This window comes from Tribolium castaneum, chromosome 1 (assembly GCF_031307605.1).
Source record: "Tribolium castaneum strain GA2 chromosome 1, icTriCast1.1, whole genome shotgun sequence".
Classification (NCBI taxonomy): Eukaryota; Metazoa; Arthropoda; class Insecta; order Coleoptera; family Tenebrionidae; genus Tribolium; species Tribolium castaneum.
In genome coordinates, this window is record NC_087394.1 from 12292477 (window position 1) to 12309352 (window position 16876).

Below are 16876 nucleotides of genomic sequence, written 5' to 3' on the forward strand. Positions count from 1 at the left end.
AAGCAGGGTTTCGTAATGTTCTCCTCCAAAAATGAAGGTAATTGCTGCATGCAATCTATTCGACGCGTGGGTCAATCTAAGACAGTGTTTCTGCAAGTTTTTCATTTTTTTTTTTAAATTTTCGAATTTAATAAAATGAAAACCAAAGGCCGGACAGCTCCAATTTTTTATTATGTTGTAAAGCAGGGTTTCGTAATGTTCTCCTCCAAAAATGAAGGTAATTGCTGCATGCAATCTATTCGACGCGTGGGTCAATCTAAGACAGTGTTTCTGCAAGTTTTTCATTTTTTTTTTTAAATTTTCGAATTTAATAAAATGAAAACCAAAGGCCGGACAGCTCCAATTTTTTATTATGTTGTAAAGCAGGGTTTCGTAATGTTCTCCTCCAAAAATGAAGGTAATTGCTGCATGCAATCTATTCGACGCGTGGGTCAATCTAAGACAGTGTTTCTGCAAGTTTTTCATTTTTTTTTTTAAATTTTCGAATTTAATAAAATGAAAACCAAAGGCCGGACAGCTCCAATTTTTTACTATGTTGTAAAGCAGGGTTTCGTAATGTTCTCCTCCAAAAATGAAGGTAATTGCTGCATGCAATCTATTCGACGCGTGGGTCAACCTAAGACAGTGTTTATGTAAATTTTTCATTTTTTTCTAAATTTCAAATTTAATAAAATGAAAACCAAAGGCCGGACAGCTCCAATTTTTTATTATGTTGGAAAGCAGGGTTTCGTAATGATCTCCTGCAAAAATGAAGGTAATTGCTGCATGCAATCTATTCGACGCGTGGGTCAATCTAAGACAGTGTTTCTGCAAGTTTTTCATTTTTTTTTTAAATTTTCGAATTTAATAAAATGAAAACCAAAGGCCGGACAGCTCCAATTTTTTATTATGTTGTAAAGCAGTGTTTCGTAATGTTCTCATGCAAAAATGAAGGTAATTGCTGCATGCAATCTATTCGACGCGTGGGTCAATCTAAGACAGTGTTTCTGCAAGTTTTTCATTTTTTTTTTAAATTTTCGAATTTAATAAAATGAAAACCAAAGGCCGGATAGCTCCAATTTTTTATTATGTTGTAAAGCAAGGTTTCGTAATGTTCTCCTCCAAAAATGAAGGTAATTGCTGCATGCAATCTATTCGACGCGTGGGTCAACCTAAGACAGTGTTTATGTAAATTTTTCATTTTTTTCTAAATTTCAAATTTAATAAAATGAAAACCAAAGGCCGGACAGCTCCAATTTTTTATTATGTTGGAAAGCAGGGTTTCGTGATGTTCTCCTGCAAAAATGAAGGTAATTGCTGCATGCAATCTATTCGACGCGTGGGTCAATCTAAGACAGTGTTTCTGCAAGTTTTTCATTTTTTTTTTAAATTTTCGAATTTAATAAAATGAAAACCAAAGGCCGGATAGCTCCAATTTTTTATTATGTTGTAAAGCAAGGTTTCGTAATGTTCTCCTCCAAAAATGAAGGTAATTGCTGCATGCAATCTATTCGACGCATGGGTCAACCTAAGACAGTGTTTATGTAAATTTTTCATTTTTTTCTAAATTTCAAATTTAATAAAATGAAAACCAAAGGCCGGACAGCTCCAATTTTTTATTATGTTGTAAAGCAAGGTTTCGTAATGTTCTCCTGCAAAAATGAAGGTAATTGCTGCATGCAGTCTATTCGACGCATGGGTCAATCTAAGACAGTGTTTATGCAAATTTTTCATTTTTTTTTAATTTTCAAATTTAATAAAATGAAAACCAAAGGCCGGACAGCTCCAATTTTTTATTATGTTGTAAAGCAAGGTTTCGTTATGTTCTCCTCCAAAAATGAAGGTAATTGCTGCATGCAATCTATTCGACGCAAGGATCAACCTAAGACAGTGTTTATGTAAATTTTTCATTTTTTTCTAATTTTCAAATTTAATAAAATGAAAACCAAAGGCCGGACAGCTCCAATTTTTTATTATGTTGTAAAGCAGGGTTTCGTAATGTTCTCCTGCAAAAATGAAGGTAATTGCTGCATACAATCTATTCGACGCGTGGGTCAATCTAAGACAGTGTTTCTGCAAGTTTTTCATTTTTTTTTTAAATTTTCGAATTTAATAAAATGAAAACCAAAGGCCGGACAGCTCCAATTTTTTATTATGTTGTAAAGCAGGGTTTCGTAATGTTCTCCTCCAAAAATGAAGGTAATTGCTGCATGCAATCTATTCGACGCATGGGTCAATCTAAGACAGTGTTTCTGCAAGTTTTTCATTTTTTTTTTAAATTTTCGAATTTAATAAAATGAAAACCAAAGGCCGGACAGCTCCAATTTTTTATTATGTTGTAAAGCAGGGTTTCGTAATGTTCTCCTGCAAAAATGAAGGTAATTGCTGCATACAATCTATTCGACGCGTGGGTCAATCTAAGACAGTGTTTCTGCAAGTTTTTCATTTTTTTTTTAAATTTTCGAATTTAATAAAATGAAAACCAAAGGCCGGATAGCTCCAATTTTTTATTATGTTGTAAAGCAAGGTTTCGTAATGTTCTCCTGCAAAAATGAAGGTAATTGCTGCATGCAATCTATTCGACGCATGGGTCAATCTAAGACAGTGTTTATGCAAATTTTTCATTTTTTTTTAATTTTCGAATTTAATAAAATGAAAACCAAAGGCCGGACAGCTCCAATTTTTTATTATGTTGTAAAGCAAGGTTTCGTAATGTTCTCCTCCAAAAATGAAGGTAATTGCTGCATGCAATCTATTCGACGCGTGGGTCAATCTAAGACAGTGTTTCTGCAAGTTTTTCATTTTTTTTTTAAATTTTCGAATTTAATAAAATGAAAACCAAAGGCCGGACAGCTCCAATTTTTATTATGTTGTAAAGCAGGGTTTCGTAATGTGCTCCTGCAAAAATGAAGGTAATTGCTGCATGCAATCTATTCGACGCGTGGGTCAATCTAAGACAGTGTTTCTGCAAGTTTTTCATTTTTTTTTTAAATTTTCGAATTTAATAAAATGAAAACCAAAGGCCGGACAGCTCCAATTTTTTATTATGTTGTAAAGCAGGGTTTCGTAATGTTCTCCTCCAAAAATGAAGGTAATTGCTGCATGCAATCTATTCGACGCATGGGTCAACCTAAGACAGTGTTTATGTAAATTTTTCATTTTTTTCTAAATTTCAAATTTAATAAAATGAAAACCAAAGGCCGGACAGCTCCAATTTTTTATTATGTTGGAAAGCAAGTAATGTTCTCCTGCAAAAATGAAGGTACATGCTGCATGCAATCTATTCGACGCGTGGGTCAATCTAAGACAGTGTTTCTGCAAGTTTTTCATTTTTTTTTTAAATTTTCGAATTTAATAAAATGAAAACCAAAGGCCGGACAGCTCCAATTTTTTATTATGTTGTAAAGCAAGGTTTCGTAATGTTCTCCTCCAAAAATGAAGGTAATTGCTGCATGCAATCTATTCGACGCGTGGGTCAATCTAAGACAGTGTTTCTGCAAGTTTTTCATTTTTTTTTTTAAATTTTCGAATTTAATAAAATGAAAACCAAAGGCCGGACAGCTCCAATTTTTTATTATGTTGTAAAGCAGGGTTTCGTAATGTTCTCCTCCAAAAATGAAGGTAATTGCTGCATGCAATCTATTCGACGCGTGGGTCAATCTAAGACAGTGTTTCTGCAAGTTTTTCATTTTTTTTTTAAATTTTCGAATTTAATAAAATGAAAACCAAAGGCCGGACAGCTCCAATTTTTTATTATGTTGTAAAGCAAGGTTTCGTAATGTTCTCCTCCAAAAATGAAGGTAATTGCTGCATGCAATCTATTCGACGCGTGGGTCAACCTAAGACAGTGTTTATGTAAATTTTTCATTTTTTTCTAAATTTCAAATTTAATAAAATGAAAACCAAAGGCCGGACAGCTCCAATTTTTTATTATGTTGGAAAGCAGGGTTTCGTGATGTTCTCCTGCAAAAATGAAGGTAATTGCTGCATGCAATCTATTCGACGCGTGGGTCAATCTAAGACAGTGTTTCTGCAAGTTTTTCATTTTTTTTTTAAATTTTCGAATTTAATAAAATGAAAACCAAAGGCCGGATAGCTCCAATTTTTTATTATGTTGTAAAGCAAGGTTTCGTAATGTTCTCCTCCAAAAATGAAGGTAATTGCTGCATGCAATCTATTCGACGCGTGGGTCAATCTAAGACAGTGTTTATGCAAATTTTTCATTTTTTTTTAATTTTCAAATTTAATAAAATGAAAACCAAAGGCCGGACAGCTCCAATTTTTTATTATGTTGTAAAGCAAGGTTTCGTTATGTTCTCCTCCAAAAATGAAGGTAATTGCTGCATGCAATCTATTCGACGCAAGGATCAACCTAAGACAGTGTTTATGTAAATTTTTCATTTTTTTCTAATTTTCAAATTTAATAAAATGAAAACCAAAGGCCGGACAGCTCCAATTTTTTATTATGTTGTAAAGCAGGGTTTCGTAATGTTCTCCTGCAAAAATGAAGGTAATTGCTGCATACAATCTATTCGACGCGTGGGTCAATCTAAGACAGTGTTTCTGCAAGTTTTTCATTTTTTTTTTAAATTTTCGAATTTAATAAAATGAAAACCAAAGGCCGGACAGCTCCAATTTTTTATTATGTTGTAAAGCAGGGTTTCGTAATGTTCTCCTCCAAAAATGAAGGTAATTGCTGCATGCAATCTATTCGACGCATGGGTCAATCTAAGACAGTGTTTCTGCAAGTTTTTCATTTTTTTTTTAAATTTTCGAATTTAATAAAATGAAAACCAAAGGCCGGACAGCTCCAATTTTTTATTATGTTGTAAAGCAGGGTTTCGTAATGTTCTCCTGCAAAAATGAAGGTAATTGCTGCATACAATCTATTCGACGCGTGGGTCAATCTAAGACAGTGTTTCTGCAAGTTTTTCATTTTTTTTTTAAATTTTCGAATTTAATAAAATGAAAACCAAAGGCCGGATAGCTCCAATTTTTTATTATGTTGTAAAGCAAGGTTTCGTAATGTTCTCCTGCAAAAATGAAGGTAATTGCTGCATGCAATCTATTCGACGCATGGGTCAATCTAAGACAGTGTTTATGCAAATTTTTCATTTTTTTTTAATTTTCGAATTTAATAAAATGAAAACCAAAGGCCGGACAGCTCCAATTTTTTATTATGTTGTAAAGCAAGGTTTCGTAATGTTCTCCTCCAAAAATGAAGGTAATTGCTGCATGCAATCTATTCGACGCGTGGGTCAATCTAAGACAGTGTTTCTGCAAGTTTTTCATTTTTTTTTTAAATTTTCGAATTTAATAAAATGAAAACCAAAGGCCGGACAGCTCCAATTTTTATTATGTTGTAAAGCAAGGTTTCGTAATGTTCTCCTGCAAAAATGAAGGTAATTGCTGCATGCAATCTATTCGACGCGTGGGTCAATCTAAGACAGTGTTTCTGCAAGTTTTTCATTTTTTTTTTAAATTTTCGAATTTAATAAAATGAAAACCAAAGGCCGGACAGCTCCAATTTTTTATTATGTTGTAAAGCAGGGTTTCGTAATGTTCTCCTCCAAAAATGAAGGTAATTGCTGCATGCAATCTATTCGACGCATGGGTCAACCTAAGACAGTGTTTATGTAAATTTTTCATTTTTTTCTAAATTTCAAATTTAATAAAATGAAAACCAAAGGCCGGACAGCTCCAATTTTTTATTATGTTGGAAAGCAAGTAATGTTCTCCTGCAAAAATGAAGGTACATGCTGCATGCAATCTATTCGACGCGTGGGTCAATCTAAGACAGTGTTTCTGCAAGTTTTTCATTTTTTTTTTAAATTTTCGAATTTAATAAAATGAAAACCAAAGGCCGGACAGCTCCAATTTTTTATTATGTTGTAAAGCAAGGTTTCGTAATGTTCTCCTCCAAAAATGAAGGTAATTGCTGCATGCAATCTATTCGACGCGTGGGTCAATCTAAGACAGTGTTTCTGCAAGTTTTTCATTTTTTTTTTTAAATTTTCGAATTTAATAAAATGAAAACCAAAGGCCGGACAGCTCCAATTTTTTATTATGTTGTAAAGCAGGGTTTCGTAATGTTCTCCTCCAAAAATGAAGGTAATTGCTGCATGCAATCTATTCGACGCGTGGGTCAATCTAAGACAGTGTTTCTGCAAGTTTTTCATTTTTTTTTTAAATTTTCGAATTTAATAAAATGAAAACCAAAGGCCGGACAGCTCCAATTTTTTATTATGTTGTAAAGCAAGGTTTCGTAATGTTCTCCTCCAAAAATGAAGGTAATTGCTGCATGCAATCTATTCGACGCGTGGGTCAATCTAAGAGAGTGTTTCTGCAAGTTTTTCATTTTTTTTTAAATTTTCGAATTTAATAAAATGAAAACCAAAGGCCGGATAGCTCCAATTTTTTATTATGTTGTAAAGCAAGGTTTCGTAATGTTCTCCTCCAAAAATGAAGGTAATTGCTGCATGCAATCTATTCGACGCGTGGGTCAACCTAAGACAGTGTTTATGTAAATTTTTCATTTTTTTCTAAATTTCAAATTTAATAAAATGAAAACCAAAGGCCGGACAGCTCCAATTTTTTATTATGTTGGAAAGCAGGGTTTCGTGATGTTCTCCTGCAAAAATGAAGGTAATTGCTGCATGCAATCTATTCGACGCGTGGGTCAATCTAAGACAGTGTTTCTGCAAGTTTTTCATTTTTTTTTTAAATTTTCGAATTTAATAAAATGAAAACCAAAGGCCGGATAGCTCCAATTTTTTATTATGTTGTAAAGCAAGGTTTCGTAATGTTCTCCTCCAAAAATGAAGGTAATTGCTGCATGCAATCTATTCGACGCATGGGTCAACCTAAGACAGTGTTTATGTAAATTTTTCATTTTTTTCTAAATTTCAAATTTAATAAAATGAAAACCAAAGGCCGGACAGCTCCAATTTTTTATTATGTTGTAAAGCAAGGTTTCGTAATGTTCTCCTGCAAAAATGAAGGTAATTGCTGCATGCAGTCTATTCGACGCATGGGTCAATCTAAGACAGTGTTTATGCAAATTTTTTATTTTTTTTTAATTTTCAAATTTAATAAAATGAAAACCAAAGGCCAGACAGCTCCAATTTTTTATTATGTTGTAAAGCAAGGTTTCGTAATGTTCTCCTCCAAAAATGAAGGTAATTGCTGCATGCAATCTATTCGACGCAAGGATCAACCTAAGACAGTGTTTATGTAAATTTTTCATTTTTTTCTAATTTTCGAATTTAATAAAATGAAAACCAAAGGCCGGACAGCTCCAATTTTTTATTATGTTGTAAAGCAAGGTTTCGTAATGTTCTCCTCCAAAAATGAAGGTAATTGCTGCATGCAATCTATTCGACGCGTGGGTCAATCTAAGACAGTGTTTCTGCAAGTTTTTCATTTTTTTTTTAAATTTTCGAATTTAATAAAATGAAAACCAAAGGCCGGACAGCTCCAATTTTTATTATGTTGTAAAGCAGGGTTTCGTAATGTTCTCCTGCAAAAATGAAGGTAATTGCTGCATGCAATCTATTCGACGCGTGGGTCAATCTAAGACAGTGTTTCTGCAAGTTTTTCATTTTTTTTTTAAATTTTCGAATTTAATAAAATGAAAACCAAAGGCCGGACAGCTCCAATTTTTTATTATGTTGTAAAGCAGGGTTTCGTAATGTTCTCCTCCAAAAATGAAGGTAATTGCTGCATGCAATCTATTCGACGCATGGGTCAACCTAAGACAGTGTTTATGTAAATTTTTCATTTTTTTCTAAATTTCAAATTTAATAAAATGAAAACCAAAGGCCGGACAGCTCCAATTTTTTATTATGTTGGAAAGCAAGTAATGTTCTCCTGCAAAAATGAAGGTAATTGCTGCATGCAATCTATTCGACGCGTGGGTCAATCTAAGACAGTGTTTCTGCAAGTTTTTCATTTTTTTTTTAAATTTTCGAATTTAATAAAATGAAAACCAAAGGCCGGACAGCTCCAATTTTTATTATGTTGTAAAGCAGGGTTTCGTAATGTTCTCCTGCAAAAATGAAGGTAATTGCTGCATGCAATCTATTCGACGCGTGGGTCAATCTAAGACAGTGTTTCTGCAAGTTTTTCATTTTTTTTTTAAATTTTCGAATTTAATAAAATGAAAACCAAAGGCCGGACAGCTCCAATTTTTTATTATGTTGTAAAGCAAGGTTTCGTAATGTTCTCCTCCAAAAATGAAGGTAATTGCTGCATGCAATCTATTCGACGCGTGGGTCAATCTAAGACAGTGTTTATGCAAATTTTTCATTTTTTTTTAATTTTCGAATTTAATAAAATGAAAACCAAAGGCCGGACAGCTCCAATTTTTTATTATGTTGTAAAGCAAGGTTTCGTAATGTTCTCCTCCAAAAATGAAGGTAATTGCTGCATGCAATCTATTCGACGCGTGGGTCAATCTAAGACAGTGTTTCTGCAAGTTTTTCATTTTTTTTTTAAATTTTCGAATTTAATAAAATGAAAACCAAAGGCCGGACAGCTCCAATTTTTATTATGTTGTAAAGCAGGGTTTCGTAATGTTCTCCTGCAAAAATGAAGGTAATTGCTGCATGCAATCTATTCGACGCGTGGGTCAATCTAAGACAGTGTTTCTGCAAGTTTTTCATTTTTTTTTTAAATTTTCGAATTTAATAAAATGAAAACCAAAGGCCGGACAGCTCCAATTTTTTATTATGTTGTAAAGCAAGGTTTCGTAATGTTCTCCTCCAAAAATGAAGGTAATTGCTGCATGCAATCTATTCGACGCATGGGTCAACCTAAGACAGTGTTTATGTAAATTTTTCATTTTTTTCTAATTTTCAAATTTAATAAAATGAAAACCAAAGGCCGGACAGCTCCAATTTTTTATTATGTTGGAAAGCAAGTAATGTTCTCCTGCAAAAATGAAGGTAATTGCTGCATGCAATCTATTCGACGCGTGGGTCAATCTAAGACAGTGTTTCTGCAAGTTTTTCATTTTTTTTTTAAATTTTCGAATTTAATAAAATGAAAACCAAAGGCCGGACAGCTCCAATTTTTTATTATGTTGTAAAGCAAGGTTTCGTAATGTTCTACTGCAAAAATGAAGGTAATTGCTGCATGCAATCTATTCGACGCATGGGTCAATCTAAGACAGTGTTTATGCAAATTTTTCATTTTTTTTTAATTTTCGAATTTAATAAAATGAAAACCAAAGGCCGGACAGCTCCAATTTTTTATTATGTTGTAAAGCAAGGTTTCGTAATGTTCTCCTCCAAAAATGAAGGTAATTGCTGCATGCAATCTATTCGACGCGTGGGTCAATCTAAGACAGTGTTTCTGCAAGTTTTTCATTTTTTTTTAAATTTTCGAATTTAATAAAATGAAAACCAAAGGCCGGACAGCTCCAATTTTTTATTATGTTGTAAAGCAGGGTTTCGTAATGTTCTCCTGCAAAAATGAAGGTAATTGCTGCATGCAATCTATTCGACGCGTGGGTCAATCTAAGACAGTGTTTCTGCAAGTTTTTCATTTTTTTTTTTAATTTTCAAATTTAATAAAATGAAAACCAAAGGCCGGACAGCTCCAATTTTTTATTATGTTGTAAAGCAAGGTTTCGTAATGTTCTCCTCCAAAAATGAAGGTAATTGCTGCATGCAATCTATTCGACGCATGGGTCAACCTAAGACAGTGTTTATGTAAATTTTTCATTTTTTTCTAATTTTCAAATTTAATAAAATGAAAACCAAAGGCCGGACAGCTCCAATTTTTTATTATGTTGTAAAGCAAGGTTTCGTAATGTTCTCCTCCAAAAATGAAGGTAATTGCTGCATGCAATCTATTCGACGCGTGGGTCAATCTAAGACAGTGTTTCTGCAAGTTTTTCATTTTTTTTTAAATTTTCGAATTTAATAAAATGAAAACCAAAGGCCGGACAGCTCCAATTTTTTATTATGTTGTAAAGCAAGGTTTCGTAATGTTCTCCTCCAAAAATGAAGGTAATTGCTGCATGCAATCTATTCGACGCATGGGTCAACCTAAGACAGTGTTTATGTAAATTTTTCATTTTTTTCTAATTTTCAAATTTAATAAAATGAAAACCAAAGGCCGGACAGCTCCAATTTTTTATTATGTTGTAAAGCAAGGTTTCGTAATGTTCTCCTCCAAAAATGAAGGTAATTGCTGCATGCAATCTATTCGACGCATGGGTCAATCTAAGACAGTGTTTATGAAAATTTTTCATTTTTTTTTAAATTTTCGAATTTAATAAAATGAAAACCAAAGGCCGGACAGCTCCAATTTTTTATTATGTTGTAAAGCAAGGTTTTGTAATGTTCTCCTCCAAAAATGAAGGTAATTGCTGCATGCAATCTATTCGACGCATGGGTCAATCTAAGACAGTGTTTATGCAAATTTTTCATTTTCTTTTAAATTTCGAATTTAATAAAATGAAAACCAAAGGCCGCACAGCTCCAATTTTTTATTATGTTGTAAAGCAAGGTTTCGTAATGTTCTCCTCCAAAAATGAAGGTAATTGCTGCATGCAATCTATTCGACGCGTGGGTCAATCTAAGACAGTGTTTCTGCAAGTTTTTCATTTTTTTTTTTAAATTTTCGAATTTAATAAAATGAAAACCAAAGGCCGGACATCTTCAATTTTTTATTATGTTGTAAAGCAGGGTTTCGTAATGTTCTCCTGCAAAAATGAAGGTAATTGCTGCATGCAATCTATTCGACGCGTGGGTCAATCTAAGACAGTGTTTCTGCAAGTTTTTCATTTTTTTTTTAATTTTCAAATTTAATAAAATGAAAACCAAAGGCCGGACAGCTCCAATTTTTTATTATGTTGTAAAGCAAGGTTTCGTAATGTTCTCCTCCAAAAATGAAGGTAATTGCTGCATGCAATCTATTCGACGCATGGGTCAACCTAAGACAGTGTTTATGTAAATTTTTCATTTTTTTCTAATTTTCAAATTTAATAAAATGAAAACCAAAGGCCGGACAGCTCCAATTTTTTATTATGTTGTAAAGCAAGGTTTCGTAATGTTCTCCTCTAAAAATGAAGGTAATTGCTGCATGCAATCTATTCGACGCGTGGGTCAATCTAAGACAGTGTTTCTGCAAGTTTTTCATTTTTTTTTTAAATTTTCGAATTTAATAAAATGAAAACCAAAGGCCGGACAGCTCCAATTTTTTATTATGTTGTATAGCAAGGTTTCGTAATGTTCTCCTCCAAAAATGAAGGTAATTGCTGCATGCAATCTATTCGACGCATGGGTCAACCTAAGACAGTGTTTATGTAAATTTTTCATTTTTTTTTAAATTTTCGAATTTAATAAAATGAAAACCAAAGGCCGGACAGCTCCAATTTTTTATTATGATGTAAAGCAAGGTTTCGTAATGTTCTCCTCCAAAAATAAGAGTAATTGCTGCATGCAATCTATTCGACGCATGGGTCAATCTCTTCTGCGAGCGCGATGTCTGACGGTGCAGACGCATCCGGGCAGGCTCTCTGCAAGAAATGTAAAAAGCAAACTAACAGTGGCCCCAAATGTATTACATGTGGAGCCAATTATCATACAAGTTGTGCTAAGCTTATAAAAAAAGCCAAGTTTATAAACGATAACGAAGTTAACTGTTGTGCTGTGAGTGATACCGGCGAAATTAGTGATTGCGAATCTGTTGCTCAAAGTGAAGATACGTTTAGCTCCCTCAGGAACGAAATCAAGTACCTCAAGACAATTATCGATCATCAAGAAATTAGATGAAAAAATCCACCTTCTTAAAGTCAATGCAGCGCTCAGAGAGGTAATCGAAGGCCAACTTAAAAACGATCGCGATAATGGAAGAGAAGTTCGCGAAAAAGTGAATGCAGGTAAACAAGCCTGGCTTATCAACAGCGATGAACCTCCGAAAGTACCTTTCAACTTGCAACGTCCTGCGACGATGATGGATAAGGGTTTGCCAAATTCCAAAAACCTGACAAAAAATAGGGACAGAACATTTCCTCCCACATTACAAGTAACAATTCCTTCAACTTCCGGAGTCTCTACCGCTGATACCAACACAAAAACGCCGCAGAGTGATAAAGAGGACGGCTTCATTCTGGTCCAAAACAAAAAAAAGAAGGCATCCGCGTCTACCAAAGTGGCCCCACAGAGCTTACAAGCAACTAAACCGATCTCGGGAGCTTCTAGAAAAAAACCAATGATTGGCTCATCAGCCAGTACTGTTTTAAAAAGCGTTCCTAAATCAGCTCATCTTCACTTGTCTAGATTAGATCCGGACACCAAGGTCGAGAATATCCTGGACTATATCAAGCCCCATGTGTCCAAAGCAAACTGCGAAAGACTACAATCGAAAAATCCAACCCTATACTCGTCATTCAAGCTATCTGTGCCACTAGGAGAACTTGAGCAAGTCATGAATTCTTCCATCTGGCCCTGTGGAGTTACTATAAATCGTTTTTTCTTCAGGCGCCCCCAAAACAACAATCCACCAAACCAGAGTGTAGTGGCGTAACTGTGTTAAATTTATATCACCTTAATATTCAAAGCTTAAAAAACAAAATTTTAGATCTAGAAGCCTTTTTGCTGTCCGATGGCCCTTTTGAAGTACTATGTATCAATGAGCATTGGATGACGGCTAATGAAATCGAGGTTCTTAAATTAGGAAATTATTGTACAGTTTCTAGCTTTTGCAGAACTTTGCGCTATCATGGTGGAGTAAGTATTTTTGTTCATAATTCCATGACTCATTGCAAATCTTTGAGTTTTGAAAGTATTGAGTTTGATTTTGAAGTTTCTGGATGTTTATTAAATGACAACTTAAATGTAGTTACATTGTATCGTTCACCTTCGGGGAATTTTGATGTTTTTCTGAAAAAATTAAATTTAATGCTTTCGTCTTTAACCAAAACCAATAATAAAATTATTGTAACAGGCGATTTCAATGTGAAATTTGGCACTTCGGATAAGCTTGCTGTTGCTTTGGTTAATACTTTTCTTTCATATGGTTTATACTCAACTGTTTTTACTCCAACTCGAGGAAATTCCTGCCTAGATAACATTTTCACTAACTTTCAAATCAATGATTATCAAGTAACAACTCATGATCCAGGATTATCTGATCATTGTGGTGTATGTATGAGTGTCTTTGTTCCTACTTCGTCTCTAGTGGCAAATGAAAGTTCTAATACCAAATATAGACCTATAACTGCTTTAGGATTATTCCACCTATATAACTTTATTGAAAATATCAACTGGGATTTTATCAACAATACTAACAATGATGTTGAAGACTTATTTACTCAATTTAACAGTATTCTAGTACATTATGTGTCTATTTGTTTTCCTGAAAAAATTTTATCCACTCGAGCATCAAAAAATTGGTTTAATGACAATTTGCGATCTTTACGTAACATGCAAACTCTGCTTTTTCAACTTCAAAACAAACAGATTATTGATAAAGAGGTTTACACTGATTTCAGAAAATTCTATCGCAGTGAAATTGCAAAAGCTATAGTTAAATTTCATGATAACATGATCAACAACGTCCCTAACAAACAAAAAGCATTGTGGGATATTGTCAACACAAAGAGAAAAAATTCTGTTAAATTGCCTACGAATCTGTCGCCTGACACTATCAATAACTATTTCACTAACATTGCTGCCAATACAATTAACGCGTTACCCAAAACATCAAATATTTTAACATCGTTTGAAACTGACTCTCGATTTTCTTTCCATGAAGTTACTTATAATGAAGTTAGGGATGCCATTAATCATTTGAAGAAATCTAATAGTTGTGATGCCTACAATATTAGTTCAAAAATTCTAAAATCGTTAGTAAATCTTATAGTTATTCCTTTGACTAAAATCATTAATAGGTGTATTAGAGAAAGTATATTTCCAGCAGTTCTAAAAACTTCCAAAGTTGTACCGGTTTTTAAGAAAGGAGATCCGAATGACATCAGTAATTATAGACCTATTTCTCTAGTGCCTATCTTAGCAAAGGTTTTTTTTTAATTCTCGAATTTAATAAAATGTAAACCAAAAACCGGACGGCTTCAATTTTTTATTATGTTGTAAAGCAAGGTTTCGTAATGTTCTCCTGCAAAAATGAAGGTAATTGGTGCATGCAATCTATTCGACGCATGGGTCAATCTAAGACAGTGTTTATGCAAATTTTTAATTTTTTTGTAATTTTCAAATTTAATAAAATGAAAACCAAAGGCCGGACAGCTCCAATTTTTTATTATGTTGTAAAGCAGGGTTTCGTAATGTTCTCCTGCAAAAATGAAGGTAATTGCTGCATGCAATCTATTCGACGCGTGGGTCAATCTAAGACAGTGTTTCTGCAAGTTTCTCATTTTTTTTTTTTAATTTTCAAATTTAATAAAATGAAAACCAAAGGCCGGACAGCTCCAATTTTTTATTATGTTGTAAAGCAAGGTTTCGTAATGTTCTCCTGCAAAAATGAAGGTAATTGGTGCATGCAATCTATTCGACGCATGGGTCAATCTAAGACAGTGTTTATGCAAATTTTTCATTTTTTTCTAATTTTCAAATTTAATAAAATGAAAACCAAAGGCCGGACAGCTCCAATTTTTTATTATGTTGTAAAGCAGGGTTTCGTAATGTTCTCCTGCAAAAATGAAGGTAATTGCTGCATGCAATCTATTCGACGCATGGCTCAACCTAAGACAGTGTTTATGTAAATTTTTCATTTATTTTTAATTTTCAAATTTAATAAAATGAAAACCAAAGGCCGGACAGCTCCAATTTTTTATTATGTTGTAAAGCAAGGTTTCGTAATGTTCTCCTCCAAAAATGAAGGTAATTGGTGCATGCAATCTATTCGACGCATGGGTCAACCTAAGACAGTGTTTATGTAAATTTTTCATTTTTTTCTAATTTTCAAATTTAATAAAATGAAAACCAAAGGCCGGACAGCTCCAATTTTTTATTATGTTGTAAAGCAGGGTTTCGTAATGTTCTCCTGCAAAAATGAAGGTAATTGTTGCATGCAATCCATTCGACGCATGGGTTAATCTAAAACGGTGCTTATACAAATTTTTAATTTTTTTTTAAATATTTCGAATTTAATAAAATGAAAACCAAAGGCCAAACGGCTCCAATTTTTTATTATGTTGTAAAGCAAGGTTTCGTAATGTTCTCCCGCAAAAATGAAGGTAATTGCTGCATGCAATCTATTCGACGCATGGGTCAACCTAAGACAGTGTTTATGTAAATTTTTCATTTTTTTCTAATTTTCAAATATAATAAAATGAAAACCAAAGGCCGGACAGCTCCAATTTTTTATTATGTTGTAAAGCAAGGTTTCGTAATGTTCTCCTCCAAAAATGAAGGTAATTGCTGCATGCAATCTATTCGACGCATGGGTCAACCTAAGACAGTGTTTATGTAAATTTTTCATTTTTTTCAAAATTTCAAATTTAATAAAATGAAAACCAAAGGCCGGACAGCTCCAATTTTTTATTATGTTGTAAAGCAAGGTTTCGTAATGTTCTCCTGCAAAAATGAAGGTAATTGTTGCATGCAATCTATTCGGCGCATGGGTCAATCTAAGACAGTGTTTAGCAAATTTTTCATTTTTTTTTAAATTTCGAATTTAATAAAATGAAAACCAAAGGCCGGACAGCTCCAATTTTTTATTATGTTGTAAAGCAAGGTTTCGTAATGTTCTCCTCCAAAAATGAAGGTAATTGCTGCATGCAATCTATTCGGCGCATGGGTCAATCTAAGACAGTGTTTATGCAAATTTTTCATTTTTTTTTAAATTTCGAATTTAATAAAATGAAAACCAAGGGCCGGACAGCTCCAATTTTTTATTATGTTGTAAAGCAGGGTTTCGTAATGTTCTCCTGCAAAAATGAAGGTATTTGCTGCATGCAATCTATTCGACGCGTGGGTTAATCTAAGACAGTGTTTCTGCAAGTTTTTCATTTTTTTTTTTTCAATTTTCGAATTTAATAAAATGAAAACCAAAGGCCGCACAGCTCCAATTTTTTATTATGTTGTAAAGCAAGGTTTCGTAATGTTCTCCTCCAAAAATGAAGGTAATTGCTGCATGCAATCTATTCGACGCATGGGTCAACCTAAGACAGTGTTTATGTAAATTTTTCATTTTTTTCTAATTTTCAAATTTAATAAAATGAAAACCAAAGGCCGGACAGCTCCAATTTTTTATTATGTTGTAAAGCAGGGTTTCGTAATGTTCTCCTGCAAAAATGAAGGTAATTGCTGCATGCAATCTATTCGACGCGTGGGTCAATCTAAGACAGTGTTTCTGCAAGTTTCTCTTTTTTTTTTTAATTTTCAAATTTAATAAAATGAAAACCAAAGGCCGGACAGCTCCAATTTTTTATTATGTTGTAAAGCAAGGTTTCGTAATGTTCTCCTCCAAAAATGAAGGTAATTGCTGCATGCAATCTATTCGACGCATGGCTCAACCTAAGACAGTGTTTATGTAAATTTTTCATTTATTTTTAATTTTAAAATTTAATAAAATGAAAACCAAAGGCCGGACAGCTCCAATTTTTTATTATGTTGTAAAGCAAGGTTTCGTAATGTTCTCCTCCAAAAATGAAGGTAATTGGTGCATGCAATCTATTCGACGCATGGGTCAACCTAAGACAGTGTTTATGTAAATTTTTCATTTTTTTCTAATTTTCAAATTTAATAAAATGAAAACCAAAGGCCGGACAACTCCAATTTTTTATTATGTTGTAAAGCAGGGTTTCGTAATGTTCTCCTGCAAAAATGAAGGTAATTGTTGCATGCAATCCATTCGACGCATGGGTCAATCTAAGACAGTGTTTATGTAAATTTTTCATTTTTTTCTAAATTTCAAATTTAAT

At 33.5% G+C, this 16876-nt stretch overlaps 1 long non-coding RNA gene across 1 annotated transcript; it reads left to right on the forward strand.

Moving 5' to 3' along the window:
* The first annotated feature begins 11764 nt into the window (after positions 1 to 11764).
* Positions 11765 to 13697, forward strand: LOC135267061 (uncharacterized). The gene is made up of 2 exons (XR_010335314.1): positions 11765 to 12220; positions 12270 to 13697. It is a non-coding gene; the product is annotated as an uncharacterized LOC135267061 (long non-coding RNA).
* The last annotated feature ends 3179 nt before the right edge of the window (positions 13698 to 16876 follow it).